Consider the following 14206-nt stretch of genomic DNA (forward strand, 5'->3'; position numbering starts at 1 on the left):
GTAATTTTCAAGTCATTAAAAAGCTATATATTTTATCTAGGATTGGTGGGGTTGACGATCAAACTTTTTAAGTTTTAACTAATCCGCCGTTACGCGGATTCGAAAAGACCAACCTACCAAATTACAAAAATGGCGGGACAATTGAAAATTTGGGCGATTTTGACTTTTAGCGGATTAAGCTGATTAGTTTTAGTTATGTATTGTATGCTAGATATTAAATTTTATTTTATCGCTTATGAATAAATTTAAAAAATATTTTCTATAAATCCTATAAACCATTTAAAGACTTGCAACAAAAATATAAACTATAAAAGTAAATTATAGGAAATGTCCGCTTTTTCATATATCAAAGTACACATATTATGGTATGGTATGAGTATTTTTCTAACTTTGTCTTCTAAAAAGATGAGAAATTACATTTTACCCCAAAAACTATACCTTCTTTTACACTTACCCCCTCTAAACTATACTCTTTTTTACATTTATCCCTCTACAGTCTACACTATGAGAATGCACACATTATTGTGGGTGCAAGCTCCTGCGACGAGTGGTTTCATTGTGGGAAGTACACCTCAGCCTAGAGTGGATCGGGTGGAGAGGTTTCCTCATGGAAAGTACGCCTTAACCTCTTACATGCGAGATACTTATTTTCTTTCCATCCCAAAATCTTAGGGTATGCCATAACTTTTAGGTCATCCTTCCAATTTTATTCTTTTATTTTTCTTTTAAAACTATAGGTGCTCACAAAATATACGATTGAACAAACAAGTGATATAAAGGGTGTCATTTTTTAATAAGATCTAGGATCTCTCTATGGGTGGGTAAGCTCCTTAAAGCTAAACAAATAGATCAGTAAGTCAGTCACAATTATGTGGGCCATTGTTCCAACCTTGGGCCTAAGTGGACCCCATATCAAAACTCATCATAGGCAATGGCACGGATTGTGAATTGGTGTGATGAATTTTGGAAAGATTTGGCCCTAAATATAGCTTCCATTTTCCCACTCATCTCCAACCATGGCAAAGGGAAAAAGAACCAAGTGAAAATGTGTGCAAAACAATATTAGAAAAGTATTTTTTAGGTTTAGGAAATGGAGCACACTGGAGTCAAACTTCTCTATCCCCAATGAAGTCGTCATTGTGGGCACAAGCGCCTGCGATGAATGGTTTCCTCGTGAGAAGTACACCTCTGGCTAGAGTGGATCGGGCGGAGGGTGTAAATGAAGTCGCCACTTAGATTAAGTCTAGGAACCATATATATAGCGCCCTTATAGAAGGATTGGTCTTTACCATAGCACGTGCCTAGAGTTTAGGCATAAGGATAGGAAGATATTAGGCACCCAACCTCGCCTAACCCATAGGTCGACCTTCACTCATTATATTCCAAATCCTAATCCCATCAAAGGGTCCTCTAACATGTTCATCTTATACTCAAACATAGTCTATCATGCATCAAACACGCAACATGGCATAAGATCCTACCATTCATCTAATCAATTCATGCATTATCCAAAGGTAGCAAGCATCATATCATAAAACATCCATAAGGCAATAAGTAACTCAACTATCACATATGTATTCAATCATCATGGCATTAATCTATCATATTCATCGTGGCATTCAATCATCTCAAAATTAAACAAACAAATACATGTTCAAATGATTTATGCATTACTTACCTTACTTACCTCTCTACATCACAGCACCAATGCATGTTCATGTTATTATCCAAACATAAACCCTAATCATACAACCTAAACAAAAAGCAAGTAAAAGATGTTATTCTACTGACCTAATACCTAAACATGCAATAACTGGACTAAACAAGTGCTAAGCATGTGATAAAAGCAAAGAAAATGAAGAAAACAACAAGAACCCTAAATTTGGGTTTCTTGGCACGAACATGCTGCACATACACAGGGTATGCATGCACATCCCAAGTGTATGCGTATGCATGTTACAAGTATGCATATACATGCATGAAGCATGCACACACATACATGCTTAGAAACAAAAACCCATAAACAACAAACAAGACATTAATTCCAGCAACCTATCATGAAAACTAAACAACCAACTAGCAAACAAGATATTAAAGCAATAAAACAAAAATAAAAACAAACAAATAAACAAGAATGAAGGAGACAAAGTTAGACCTTTACCTCAAACACTAGAACTCTTTTGAGCTTTTAATTTGACCATTCTCTTTAGTCAATCTAATCAATACAAAACCAGAAGGTTAGTAAACCCAAAAACTCAAAAGTCAAGACCAAAATAGGTCCCAACCAAGTAAAAATTTAAGTTGAGAATGTTTTCGAATAAACTCCCTCTTTAATTCACTATTTTTTAGTAAATTCGCCATGTTTTGGTAAAAGAGCCTTAGGGGCCTTTTATAGTGATCATAGAGGGGTGTAAGACGACTTCCAGCCAATGTGAGATTTACTCTACACAATTTTACGTCCAAAAAACTTTTCTTACAAAATTATGAAGCCTTACATGCGTGCGCATACACAGGTATGCATGTGCATAAATGGAACATGAGTGCACATGCTTGGGGTTTTCTGTAGGTTTATCGTCACCAAAACATCTTTCAAGCTAAAGATTCACAAGATTGGGCTCTAAATCAACCCTGGGCCTCCAAGTGATGTTGTCATTGGGGAATGGGGGCTCGAGTTGAAAGAGATACAAAATGAGGTATCTACAATTACCCCCCTAAACTATACCTCATTTTACACTTACCCCCTAAATTATGAGAATACACATTTACTTCCCTAAACTATTATTATGGGATAGGGTGCAAAACATTAAAAGGGTAACAGTTTAGGAGATAAAATGTTCATTGTCATAGTTAATGGTGGAAAATGTTACATGGTTAATAGTTTTGGGAGGGTAAGTGTGAGTTCTCATAGTTTAAGGGAGTAAGTTTAAAAGAGGGTACAATTTAGAGGGTAAAGTGTAATTTTCTACCAAAAAAAATATTTTTAGCACACCCATGTCATTATATATGCTTAAGAATATGTTGAAAAAGTATCACATTTTCCATATTAATTCAAGTAAATCATAGAGTTACTAATAAATAAAATTTAAATTAAATATGAGATATACACTAACAAGAGATTAAATATATATATATATATATATATATATATATATATATATATATATATAAATGTAGGTTTTGTTGGGTCTTGGCGGTTTAAAAACTCAACACGTGCCACTTTAATAACCAATAGCATTTTTTTTATAAAGTAAGCATTTGAGTTGATTATACTATACACACGAATGATTTAGGTTGATTTTTTATGTACCTATGCGTGATTTAAAAAGTGTCACTTTATCTATTTAAAATTGGCTCTATTATGCATTCATAACCCCCTTCACACTTTCCGTTTAAAAACAAAACAAAACGAAAAAAAAATAAAATACATAAACCATTAAAGGAAAATGAATAAGGGTAGTGAAGGAGAAGTATGTTTTGAATATGTGACCAATCCACTCCTTGGTCAATTCTCAAGTGGATTGATTACATACGTAAAGGTTTATTCTCATTCACATAGCTCCTAGATTAATTTTCTGTTATATTTTATGATGCATAATTAAAAGTATATATCATCCATGGGAGTCATCCATGAAGACCCATATCTAAATATTTATCCAAAAGGAAAAGAGGAAAAACAATAACACCATGGAGAAAGGTAGTCCAGGAAAGGTAAATCCTCGACACTACAATAGGTTGTAGACGACCAACAAACACTTAGTAAATTCTAAAGTATTTTCTCCAAACCAAGAGCAATTGCACCACGATTCACTATTCCGAGACATAGGGCGAGTTCCCTGAAATTTGCTCCACTCTCCCCACTAAGCTCACACATCTCCCACGATGTTAGTAGCACCTAACAAGTTGGCCTACTCCAAACTCTCTATAAATGGAACCAAGCCTCACTAAATCAAGGTACACATCACTATTCATCGACTTATCATACTTGAGTCCTATAGAGAAACTGACTTAACCGTCGAAAGGTCCTTGGCCGGTTAACTCTAGTCACCTTCGATAGTCTTTCTTTCTTTTTCAGGTTGTGGATCCACCTTTAAAGTTCAGAGCATACGGCCAACTAATTTCACACCTCATCAGTTGGCGGCGTCTGTGGGAAACAAGAAGTATTAGTCACTTTGCTCTCAAAGACAAAAGGTTGTATGGTCCAGACTAGATCAATGGCCACTAGTCCAGAACATCTAGAGACCGAAGACGCCTTCAACCATCCAAACCGCATACTAGATCCTCCACCAGCCTCCGTCCAACAACAATTGCATTCCATGGCCGTTGTTGTTGCTATTGCGAAGCTGACATAGCAAAACCAAGACTTGACTAAAGAGGTCCACAAGAAAAAGCACCGTCGATATCGATGTACAAACCATGAGGAGCCTAGATGAAACCCAGAGGAAAGGAAGGCAAAGAGTGGTGTTGAAGGAGAAGATTAGTTAAGGAGCACCATCACTCAAAGGGTACCACACTTGGAGAAAGAAATGGACCAGATGAAGATAGCCATGAGACAAATGAGGAACTATATGAGAGGAAGAACACACATAGACAACCTCATCCACAAGACAGATTCTCCTTTCACCACGTCGATCACAACTCATCCCTTACCTTCCAAGTTCAAGATGCCTACCTTGGACTCGTACAACATAACACGAGATCCTTACGATCACATTGCTATGTTTAAGTTGATCATGTGCAGAGCCTTTCCTACATCATTGAAGGGCTCGGCTAGAGTATGGTTCAACAAATTACCACCGAATACTATAGCTTCATTCCAAGAGTTGAGGAAGTTGTTCGTTAAAAACTTTGTCGAAAGCCAAAGGCACAAGCACTCTTCATCCAATCTATTAAACATAGAGTAAGGAGAAAATGAAAGCCTAAGGTCTTTCATTGGCTGTTTCAACAAGGAAGTTTTGTTTTCAACAAGGAAGTCTTATTAGTAGACAAAATGGACTACAAAATTCTCCTAGTGGCCTTCCACAATGGAGTCTCTTTAGACTTCTTCATTCACAAGTTATATGACCAAGAGCCTCAAACAATGGGCTAGGTAATCTTTGAAAATTCAACCTCAATTAAATCATGGCTTCCAAAATCAGTGTCTTTGTTTTACATTGACATTCGCTTTACAAACTCTTTCAATGAGGGGCATTCTGTAGACATTTGATTTTGTGCTCAAAATTTAATAAAGGAAGATAACTAGAATGACCATTTATATACCCAAAATTCATAATTGCATTAAATGCATTAATTTTTTTATTGTATATTATAAAAATGATCTTGAGGTTCTAACAATCGTGACAGTATGCCAGATTTTCAAATCGGACCGTCGGATTGAAAGATATCGCATGATCAAGATTACGTGGTTAGCATGTATTGTGTTTAGGTAGAATCAACCACACATGATTAATTTAAATTAATTCTGATTGGCTAGAAAATTAAAATTAATTAAATAATATTGTAATTGGTTGTTAATTAGCGTCAAAAATAGGCTTGCTTGCATGGGAATAAAGGGGATAATGAGATAACAATAAAATTGTGGATAATCAAGACTTTTGGAGTATTTATTGACAAGAGAATCATTGCTGAAAAGACTTGAATTATCAAGAAAAGAGTTTAATTTTTAGAATATGTATTATAAAATGCGTCTAAGTGCAAGTCTTGGCTCAAAAAACCTAAAAAAAATGAGTCCAAAATGGATCAAAACTCAAACGCGAGACCGGCACCGAAAAGAGCCATTCAACACTTTTGGAGTGCCGATTGGCACAAATTCAGGCCCAAGCCCAAGGGCACTTGGATTGAACTAAGACACATCTTTTGGATTTTTTAGAGATAAGGACACGTCCCAATTTGTATTCTGATCATTTAGCTAATTTTTCAAACATCCCAACCTCTATAAGTAGAGACTGTATCTCAAAATTCAGCACACTTTTTCATGCTCTCTGACTCCCCTCTTTCTGACTTTTTTTTTCTTTTTTTTCTCTTTTATGTTAAAGACGTTCTGGAGGCTCTAACCTTAGGATTTTTTTTTTTGTAAGCAAGAAATATTAGGTTTCAAAGAGAATTGAATAAATTTCTTTGAATCCTAAAATATTCCTTCACTAAGAAGAACATTTCCATGCAAGAGGTAGTTTTTCTTTTCCTTTAATTGTGTTTTTTTTTTTTTATTAATTCTACTTGACGATGTATGAATAGATTTAGACTTTTTTTTTTAAAAAAAAATTTTGATGTTGTTGCTATGTGTTGTGTAAACTTTTTTTTTTTAATATGTCTTTAAATAAGTCTTTTGTTATTATGATTTTTCTTTTGATTTTCAAAATTTTGCTCATTAATAATTTTTTTTACACGTCAAAACTTATCTATATTTTCATTAAATATCGATCGGAATTTTTTTTACTCATCAAAACAAATTTGTATTTTAATTAAATACAAATATGAATTTTTATACATCAAAACTGATCTGTATTTTCATTAAATACAGATCTAAATATTTTTTATATATCAAAACTGATCTGCATTTTCATTAAATACAAATCTGATTTTTTCTACACATTAAAACTAATCTGTATTTTCATTAAATACAGATCTGATTTTTTTTTTCTCAAGAAAATTTCTCTGTCACAAATATAGTAGAATTTTGAAATTGGAAAGAGGAAGTCAATAGTTAAGATGTTTTTTGTTTGATGCATGTAACGTAAATTTATTTCATGAGTATAGTCATCTTCTAAAAAGTATTTTTCTCATCTCATTCATAAAAAAACAGATCTGATTTCTTTTCTCCTCTACAAATTTGGACTTTCTTATTTACAAAACGGATCTGATTTTTTATACACACAAACCAAAAAACATTTTTTTTTTTACTTTTTTTCAAAATAGATCTGATATTTTCTAAAGCAAAAGATCTTGTTTTATTTAACAAGAATAGATTTGGTTTTTCTTTACAAAACTAATTTTTTTACCTATACCAAAACATATATGGTTTCTTTTTAATGAATCAAATCAATTTTTTATTCACCAAAAACAGATCTGAATTTTTTTTCTAAAAGAAGAGGACACATTCATAAAAGAGATTTATGTGAGTTAGTTTTGGTTTAGTTTGTCATGTATGCAACATATCATTCATATCATGCATAAAGAGTATATTGGCCATGAGAGTCTAGAAGACCAGACTCTGTCTGGGCGGAATGGGTGCCTAACACCTTTCTATTCTGTAACCTAGCCTTCAAACTTAGTTTCCTTTGGATTGGTAGACCTATGCTTTGTCTTTCTTTTTATTATTGGGTAGATTGTAACTAAGACTCAAAGCCTTGTAATATTCAATCTATGATGTTTGTATTTATTTTTATATAATCAATGAATCATTTTGATAATGTAAAGTGAACGTTTGGATGGAGCTGAAATGATTTTTCAGCTGCGTCCAGCATCTGTCAGTGGGTCTCATGCACTGTTCATGGGACCCACAAACTTTTTTTTTAAGCAAAACTTTCATTAAAAATGAGTCTCATGGCATTATTCACATATTTAAAAATTATTTTGCTACAATATTTTTAGTTTTCAACAATAAGCGGTATCCAAACAGACTAAAAGTTGTATTGTTTTTTTTTGTATAAAAAAATAAGTGGCGACTCCACACCACTTACCTAAAAAGAGAGGTGCCTTGTAAAGCACCCATAAAATCTCTTTTTTGAAATTACCCTTTCTCATAGAAGTTGCGGTCTCTCACAATAGTTCATTTTTTTCTTGTAATATAAAAAATAAGTGGTGACTCCACATTAGTTAAAACCCCAAAAAGGTACCAAGTACGTTCTTTTAAGAGATCACCTAATTGGTCTCTCATAGTACCCCTTACGACTCGAGCCCCTGTTCCCCAATAATGACATCACTCGGGGGCCCAGGATTGATTTAGGGCCCAATCTTATGAACCTTTAGCTTAAAGGATGTTTTGGTGAAAAAAAAAAAACTTGCAGGAAAACCCTAAGTATACGCACACATGTTTCATTTGCATGCACGCATGTTTATTCCATGTGCACACATACTGAAAGCATGCACACACATACCCCGTGTATGTGCATGCATGTAGCGTTTCAGAATTTTGTAAGGAAAGTTTTTTTGATAGAAAAATCATGTAGAATGAATCTCACATCAGCTGGGAGCCTCCTTACACTCCTCTATGATCACACAAAAAGACCCTAAAGGCTCTTTTACTAAACCATACCCAATTTACTAGAAAATAGTGAATCAAAAACTGAGTTTATTCCATACATCCTCAAGTTGAAGTTTTACTTAGTTGAGACTTGTTTTGGTCTTGACCTTCGAGTTTATGATTTTACTAACCTTTTGGTTTTGTCTTGATTAGATTAACTGAGGGGAACAGTCAAATCAAAAGCTCAAAAAAATTCTAGTGTTTGAATAAGATTTGTCTCTTTCATTCTTGTTTGTTTGTTTTTATTAGTGTTTTGTTGTTTTAATATCTTGTTTATTAGTTTAAGTTGTTTTTATTAGTGTTTTGTTGTTTAGTTTTCATAGTAAAAGCATGATAGGTTGCTAGATTTCCTGTTTTGTTTGCAATTTCTAGGTTTGTGTTTCTGGGTTTGTATGCGTGCGCATGCTTTATGCATGTGTATGCATACTTGTAACATGCGTACGCATACATATGGGATGTGCACGCATGCCCCATGTCTCACACACATATTCGTGCCCAAAAACCCAAATTTAGAGTTCTTGCATGTTTTCATTATTTCATTGCTTTCTTCTACCTTTAATAACATATTTAGCCCATGTTAACTTAGTTTCACAAGTTTAGGTACAGGGTCAGTAGAAGAACATGTTTTACTTGTTTTCTGTTTAGATTATATGATTGAGGTTTATGAGTTTTGATGAACAATATGAACATGCATAAGAACAAGGACATGCATTGATGCATAGGTGTTGTAATGTTGCGAGGTAAGTCATGCATAATCACATGAACATGCATTTGATTTGATTAATGACCATGATGTTATGCTTGAACACAAGGAGTATTCTTGTTTATATGCTTGAATGTTTGAATGTGCTTGATGCTAATGTCTTTTGATTTTGTAGCCTTATGATATTGTGCTGCCCTTGGATATTTTGCCAGATGAACGATATGATCTTATACCATGATGTATGTGGGATGATATGCCGTGTTGTATGTTAGATGCATTTTAGAGTGTGTGTGAGTATAAGATGAATATGTTTAGAGGACCCTTTGATGAGATTAGGATTTGAAACAAGTACTCTAATAAATATCAGTCATTCCAGGCTAAGGTGTACTTCCTATAAGGAAACCACTTCCACTACATTCGCGATTGGGGCACTTGTGCTCACAAATGCACACTTATTTTCCTAAACAATTTTCCAATGAGATGCGATGCAAAGTGGTATATGGGTAATACTCTAGGGGGAAAGTGTGCATTCTCATAGTTTAAGGGGGCAAGTATTACGTGGGTAATAGTTTAGGGGGTTAAATGTGCATTCAGATAGTTTAGAGGGTGGAAAAGGGGTATAGTTTAGGAGAGTTAAGTGTAATTTATCCTAATATTTTGAAGAGATTAAATTTTGTAAGAATGTGGTATAAAATTCATGTTTTACCCATTCAATCTCAACATGCCACATCATTTTATCACATATTTAAGAACAACCACAATCACACCCAATCAATTCTAATACTCATATATAAATCTTACCAAATTGAGAATTTATTGAAATGTTATTTAATATAGGAGAATGTATTAAATTTTAAACAAAATACTGATGTGGCAATCTATTATTGAATGGTGTAAAACATAAATTTTATAAAGTATCAATAAGACTCTCCCTGGTAGGAGCCTCTCTCGACTCTCTGAGTCTTCTCCCTCCCCTTACAGGGGCCTCAAGCATCTTCAGCTCACCAAGGATGAAGAAGAGGACATAGCCACTTCGACCATGAGTAGATCGAACCTCATGGATGAATGTGCACTAAGTCTATTTGGTAAGCTACTTTCAAACCAACAACAGAACCAAAGGGCTCTAAAAAACACACTCAGAGCGGCATGGAAAATGGGATCTGAGTTAAGAATCGTTGATGTGGGAAAAGATATTTTTCAGTTCAAGTTTACTTTGGAATACCAGATGGAGTGGGTTGAGAGGAATGGCCCCTGGAATTTTGACAACAACCAGCTACTATTATGCCGATGGAAAAAAGGATTATCTGTTACAAACATATCCTTCACACACTCTCCCTTTTGGGTCCAAGTTTGGGGCCTCCTATTCGAAAACTTATCAGAGGAAGTTGGAAGAGATTTAGGAAATAGCCTAGGGCTATATATTGAGACAGATAAGCGTTCTAGGCTCTTGGAGCAGGCAAAATTCATGTGGATCCGGGTAGATTTACCCCTAAGTAAGCCTCTCTGCCGAGGAGGTAACGTTGTCAACCTGGATAAGAGCAAAACATAGGTTACCTTCAAATATGAGAGGCTCCCATGTTTCTGCTTCCAATGCGAAATCCTGGGGCATGACGACAGACATTGCGAGACCTTCCCTTACTGCCCCGACTCCCCCAAACAATATGGGGATTGGTTCAAAGTGGGGGGGAACTCAAAAGGGGGTACAGAGAGGTCTAGAGCCTCCAGCAACGGCGATTTAAATGATGGTAGAATGGAGAAATCAGCGGATATATCTGGGGAAAAATCAACCCCGGTGACTGAAAACTCAAAGGACCAGGAGTCCGACCGGAGGGCAAAACGAGGTTTTCAAAGCGCAAGACAAGACAGACAAGACTATGCCTCTGACAGGAAGGGTGATATCGAAGGGTCAAGCCTCCAAGCAACGGAAAATCCGGGGAGTAGCAACAGGATCAGATCTTCTGACATGATAGCTCAGTTACTTTGCCTCCCTCGTGACAAGCATTGTGTGGAGGCATCAGGGAAGGGTTCCAGAGATAAATCTTCCTTAGTGGGCCGTCCCAGCTCCACAACACAGGAAGCCCACGAAGTAACAAGTCCTCTAAAGCCCACGATAGAGAAAGATAGCCCGTCCATGCAATCTGATCTCTCTTAAGCCCAACAAAAGGAGCACAGCCCAAGGAAAGGACTAACTGGAAGAGGAATGCACGTGAGAAGGGGAAACAAGCACAATCCACCCCCACAAGAACCTAGGTGAAACGCTCTAGTACTAAAAGGCAAAATAAGCTTGTTTTCTTTGAGGAAACAAAAGGTACCTCTCTTGCACTAAAAAAACTATGCACTCCACAACACTCCACCCCCACTCTCATACCTGATGGATTGGCGGTGTCTACAAGGCAGCACCGCCAGGTGCCATGAATTGCATATGTTGGAACTGTCGGGGAATTGGGAATCCTCAGACAGTCTACGCATTGTGCGAATATGTGCGACGATGGAATCCTTATCTCATCTTCCTAACGGAGACAAAAGCAACAATCAAACGTATGGAAAAAGTTAAATACAAATTGGGATTTTCAAATGGCCTTTTTGTTCCTAGTAGGGGCCGTAGTGGAGGTCTAGCTCTCCTTTGGTCAAAAGAGACTAACTTGGAGATCAAATCTTACTCACCTCAGCACATCGATGCCATAATATCTGAGCAGCAAAATAACAACAAATGGATATTCATAGGTTTCTACGGCCATCCCGAAACTCACATAAGAAAGGAATCCTGGAACTTACTCTCTTACCTAAGTAATCAATTTGCTTTACCTTGGTTTTGCTGTGGTGATTTTAATGAGATTTTGTCTATGACAGAAAAACTAGGGGGAGCTTAGAGGTCCTAGCACCAAATGGATGGTTTTCGTGAGGTTGTGAATGTGTGCGGTTTCCAGGACCTTGGTTATTATGGCCTAAAATTTACCTGGTGCAACCTGCAAGAGGAAAATAACAGGGTGTATCTCAGGTTAGACAGAGAATTTGCTAATTCCGATTGGCTGAATATGTTTGGAGATGTAAAAGTCCAGCACCAGGTTGAGTCCACCTCTAACCATAGCATTTTAATAATTTCTGACCCAAGCCACACCCCCCCTTCTCGCAAGCAACGTTTTCACTTCGAAGCTCTATGGGCTAAAAGGGAGGATTGTCATGAGATTATTGAAGCAGCTTGGTTTAGTGGTGTACCTGCCAACACTCCTGAGGGAATTGCTTCCAACCTTAACAGATGTGCAGCTGACTTATTGGTGTGGAACAAAGATGTGTTCGGCAACATTCCAAAAAAAATCCAAGAGAGGAGGAATAGGCTCAATGTGCTCACGGCTCAAGACTGTAATGGTTCTAGGGGTGTGGAAATAAATCAGCTTAGGAAAGAATTGAATGATTTACTTGATAGTGAAGAGATTTTGTGGCATCAGAGAAGCAAAGTGCATTGGTACAAAGAGGGAGATAAAAACACAAAATTTTTCCATGCTAGAGCTTCAAATAGACGGAGAAAGAACAAAATTTTGGGACTTTGGAGTGAGGATGGCAGATGGTGTGATGACAAGGAGAGTATCTCAGCTACGGCAGTGGCATATTTTCAAAATATATACACCACATCATCACCAAGTTGTATTGAGGAAATTACCAGGGCTATTCCAACGAGGGTCACTAGAGAAATGAATGAGGAGCTGACTCAACCCTTCACCAGAGAAGAAGTTTCAAAAGCCCTGCACCATATTCATCCCACCAAGGCCCCAGGCCCCGATGGTATGTCAGCTGTATTTTTTCAGAAATATTGGAGCATTGTAGAAGCTGATATTACTAGCATGGTGCTTAATGTCCTCAACCAAAACCTTCCCATGGCAGCAATAAACCAAACAAGTATTGCCCTCATTCCAAAAACCACTCACCCCGCCAAAATGACGAAGTTTTGACCAATAAGCCTTTGCAATGTGGTCTATAAACTTATCTCCAAGACTCTTGCAAACCGACTCAAAGCTATCCTACCCACAGTTATCACCGAAAACCAGAGTGTCTTCACCTCAGATAGGCTAATCACCGATAACATATTAGTTGCTTTTAAGCTTATGCACTACCTTAATCACAAATCTGAAGGGAAGGATAATTTTATGTCCATCAAACTTAATATGAGTAAAGCTTTCGACAGGGTTGAGTGGGGTTTTGTGAAGGGAGTTATGGAAAGGCTAGGATTTGATGGGAGGTGGATATCTCTTATTATGCAGTGCATCACATTCGTTTCCTATTCTCTCATCATTAATGGCGAAGCATTTGGTAGTATCACTCCCACTAGGGGCCTTAGACAAGGTGACCCCCTCTCTCCGGGACTCTTCCTCCTACGTGCTGAAGGCCTATCAACCCTCATCCACCAGGCAGCCCGTACCCAAGCCCTCCAGGGTATCTCCATATGTAGGGGCTGCCCAACCATCACTTACCTATTCTTTGTAGACGACAACCTTTTGTTTTATGAGGCTACCTCCCAACAATGCCTCGAGCTGGTTCAAATTCTTAGCTCCTACAAAGCAGCCACATGATAGAAATTTAATGCAGATAAGTCCTCTGTTTTCTTTAGCCCTAACACTCCTAACGATGCTAAGGAAGAAATTTTGGGCATCCTAGGCCATATGCAATGCTCCTAACACAAGAAATACCTAGGTCTTCCTTCCTAATTGGTAAATCCAAAAAGCAAGTCTTTGCGGAGATAAAAGAGAGAGTAAGCAAGAAGTTGGCTAGCTAGAAGGAAAAACTTCTTTCCATTAGGAGTAGAGAGATTCTTATAAATCAGTTGCTCAAGCGGTGCCTACATACACCAGGAGTTGCTTCCAATTGCCAAAGACCTTATGTGATGATCTAAAAAGAATGATGAGGAATTTTTGGTGGGGTCAAAGAAATCAATGAGACAAAAATGGCGTGGGTGAGCTGGAAGAAATTATGCAAATCAAAGCTTTTTGGGGGCATGGGTTTAAGAAACCTTCAAGCATTTAACTTGCCTCTCCTAGCCAAACAAGGTTGGCGGATTCTTTCCAACCCACACTCCCTAATGGCTCGGGTCTATAGAGCAAAATACTTCCCCCGTGATGATATATTAAGTGCAAAACTGGGAAGCAATCTGAGTTATGCTTGGAGAAGCATTTACAATAGCCTTGAGGTTATTAGAAATGGGCACGAGATGGCGGGTAGGCAACGGAAAGAAGATCCACATTTGGGAAGACAAATGGATTCCAACCCCAACC

Source organism: Castanea sativa, chromosome 3 (assembly GCF_040712315.1).
Source record: "Castanea sativa cultivar Marrone di Chiusa Pesio chromosome 3, ASM4071231v1".
Lineage (NCBI taxonomy): Eukaryota > Viridiplantae > Streptophyta > Magnoliopsida > Fagales > Fagaceae > Castanea > Castanea sativa.